This window comes from Propithecus coquereli, unplaced genomic scaffold (assembly GCF_000956105.1).
Source record: "Propithecus coquereli isolate 6110/MARCELLA unplaced genomic scaffold, Pcoq_1.0 Scaffold1, whole genome shotgun sequence".
Classification (NCBI taxonomy): Eukaryota; Metazoa; Chordata; class Mammalia; order Primates; family Indriidae; genus Propithecus; species Propithecus coquereli.
Window position 1 is genome coordinate 21,012,725 of NW_012133857.1, and position 3,772 is coordinate 21,016,496.

At 38.6% G+C, this 3,772-nt stretch overlaps 1 protein-coding gene across 1 annotated transcript in view; it reads right to left on the bottom strand.

Annotated features, from left to right (window-relative positions):
• LOC105814772 (chromosome unknown open reading frame, human C3orf67) overlaps positions 1–3,772 on the bottom strand; it is a 331,823-nt gene that overhangs the window by 208,436 nt on the left and 119,615 nt on the right. The window lies entirely within an intron of this gene.

Here is a 3,772-nt window from a genome sequence, read left to right on the forward strand (position 1 = left end):
TGGCTACCTAAAATCTTTAGCTAAACAACCAAGGCAAAGTGGACCATTTGGCAATTATCCTCTGAATCAGGGATTGCCAATGAATAGCTAGAGGGCCCAGGCAGATAACTTGAATGAGTGAAGCAGGAAGTGTCTGAGTGCATACCTTATGAGTAGAGAGGATTCAACTTCACAGGGGAGCTTACAGGTTCTTAAAGTGTGCCACTGTCACTCAGCTCAGCCAAGTGCTTGTGCCCAAGAAAACAGGCTCAATATTGACAAATCTGATTTTTTTCAAAGGTGGTCAGAAATCAGGAATTTTATTTGAAATCTCCTGATTTATAAATAGCTAAAGTACTTTTAGAATGCTGTTTTGAGGTTTGCCACCAAAATATCTACAGTTCCTAAAGGACAGAAAGACGTGAAAAGTGATTTGGCAAAAACAGAGGACTGGGGCCAATATCATACCGGCACAATGGAGGCCTGGGGATGGTGCCTTGAATGGGTGAGGTGCTTTCTGTTACCTTGTTGCTCTCTGCAGAAATTTCCCCTAAAACACAATTCAGCTTTAATTCCATGAAGGCTCACTGGGAAGAGAATATATTAACAGCTGAAAGGAAAGACCCTCTGCTGCCAAGCACCTCTTGGACTGGGAGATAACTAAGGAGAAATGAGAGCAAGTTTTAGAAGTGAATTTCTTATTATTTGTTTGAATACTTCTGGACATTTGTGGAATCACCAGGCATATTTAGAAAGCTTATAAAATTTGGCCATGACAAACTCATTATTTTTTCTCCCATGTCAGGAGGCACAGAAAGACCTGCCAATTTGTTCAACGAACATTTACTGAGCACTTACTATGTGCCTTGTACTGACAGGGATTGGAGATGAAAGCCAAGTATGAAATGCTTGAAGTCTAATGGGAGAAACAGACAAGTAAACAGATTATTAAAGTGAACTGTGGAGAAGTGTTATGAGAGTTATCAGCTTATGAATGGCAATGATGAGTTTGCCCAAAATATCTAATCCACAGAGGGGAAACCATAGAAGGCTTCCTGGGGAAGAAGCAGAGTCTAAAGAGCAAATAAAACCTATAATCTTTATCTAGGGCTTACTCTATGCCAGGCACTGTTCTAAAAGCTTTATGTTTATTAATTCATGTAAATCCCCACAACAACTTTAATGGTATATACACTTCATGTTATCTGCATTTTACAGATGAGGAAAATGAACATAGGAACTTGCACAGGATCACAAAACTAGTAAGAGTCACAACCCAGATTCTATGTTCTTAACCCCTACATATTATTTGCATGTGATAATAGTTAGCAAAGACTACAATAATCAGGACATATTATAAGTAATTATGACTTGATGATATCACTGGGTTGGTGTATGGGCCTGAGGGGAACACTACCGAAACAAGTACCCTATCTGTTTACTTACTGCGCAGGACAGCTTCAAATGTAAGAGAGCAATTCTTTCTAGATTTAACCATATTCAGAAGAAAAGTTCTAGATATGTTATGACTATTTTACTTTTTAGAAGTTAGCATAGCATTAGCTGAAGTCACCTAAAATAGTCACTAGTTTGATTTCTTCATACCACTTTTTTTTTTTTTAACAACTACATGTAACTTTCTTGCCTGCATCTTTTATAGTCCTATAGACTTTTATCAGTCCTTTCTTTTATATTCTCTATTGAGCCATCTGACCAGGGGTAGAAGATGAGGTAGACAGATTAGTTGACAAGGGTTAGGAAACACCCTTCCACAGTATCTATTATAGGTCTTTTCTTTATAGCTTAAATACTAAATTTCTTAGGTCATTAGGTACCTAGTGTCAGCAAGCAGCACGTATTCATCTGAAAGACTCATTTATCAAATGTGGAAGATCTTTCAGTCAAGTTTACGTCCTATCTCAGCAAGATATGTGTGTGGTTTACTTGTAATAGAAAGACAATATTTTATATTCAAGTACCAGATTCCCATGAATGTACACCGTGTGTGTGGATTATAGCCACGTATATAATGATTAGCTTAGATTTTAATGAAATATTTCAAGACTTCAGAGTTAGTTAGCTGACAAAGGTGACTGAACTCACAAAAGCAAGGCAGTGACAAACTTGGTTTATTAACCACACGTAGAATAGTGTATTGGTCCCATATAGGCTTTAACTTTTGGAAACCACTTAACCCTTAACTCTAGACAATCTTACATGAATAAGGAAATCAATACCTAACACAAAAGGATGAACATAATTTTCTTTGTAGGACATTTTCCTTAATGTCTTAAATGATTTAACTGCAATAGCTGCAGTATTCAAATTTAATTTTCAAGCATTTATAAACATTTAATATTAAATGGATTAAAAAAAATTATACTGCAAACTGAAACCATCAATTTATTCTATAACCCAGCTCCTATCTGTTACAGGGATGCTAATCTCCAAAATTATGTTTGATTCCTCTTTTTTTTTATCTACTCTAACACTAAGGCCTGTGGATCTGCCTACTGAAAGAAATGGCAACTATGCACTCCATGCTGCCACCAGCTCAGTATGCTCTGAGTGCACTGCCCTGCCTCCTTCCTGACACATCAAAACTTCTCACTGAAGTTACTCATGGTCACTGTGCTCCCCAAATACTTTCCAGTCTTGACTATCCTCCCTTGCTAAAACTTCCTTGGTTTCTACGATACTATACTCTCCCTTCTTGTAGCTTTCTCATTGTTGTCCTGTCCCTTCATGGATTCTTTTCCCTTTGCCCACCCCTTATATTGGGAGGCCCTTGAGTTTCCTCCTCTAACTCATTTGTTGCTGCTATTCTGGCTATTCTGTAGTCTCTCTGCAGGCACTTTCGTCCATTTTCATGACTTTAAATGACACTTCCTTGCTAAAGAAGCCAAAACAGCCAGGCCAAACCTCTCTCTCCAGGACTCCAGCATATATATATGTATATGTATACACACCTTCAAAAATCTCAAACTGAATTTCTCACAGTTTTATCTTTCTCACTCATCCTCTACAAGTGATATTCTATCTAAAATGCAAATCTGACCACTTTACCCCTGCTGTAAGGATGAAGTCCAGGCTCCCGGGCTAGAAAAACTAGACCTGTCAAGAGGTTTTCTCTCTTCTCTCTCCGGCCTTATCTACTTCCCACTATTCTGGTCTCTCTTCAGCAATACTAGGTAACTAGACTTGCCTACATACCTCATGCTTAAACTGGTTAACTCTTTCTCATCCTTCAAGGCCCAGCTCAGGAACCTCTTTTTTCAGAGGGTCTTCTCTTACTACTCCCCTTTCACCCCACAGCTCACGGCGGTTCTTGATCTCACACCATGTACTGCATTATATGGAAAAGGTCTGTTTACAAATGTCTTAGCTCATCTGACTAGAAGTTTCTGATGTTGCTTCACATCCATTTCTCTATTGCCTCCACTCCAGTCCTCAGAAACTCTAATCTGGATTCTTGCAAATGGTCTTGCCTCCACTTTCTACCCCCTCCAAGTCATTGCAAATATCACTGCCAGATTAATCTTCCCAAAGCACGTATCTGACTGTGTATTTCTCCCCCAGTCCAAAAGCTTTAATGGTTTCCTTTTCTCTACCATAGCAGTTCCCAAAGAGTGGAACACACACCACTTAGGAAATGATTTTAGATGGTACATTGGAGTGGCATTAAATGATTCTGGACCACAGAATAGAAATTTCCCTTTATCAGTTTTCTTTCAGTTCTAACTATGTCAGGGAGAAAGCTTGAACATGTATCTCATCCTTGATAAACTCTTTT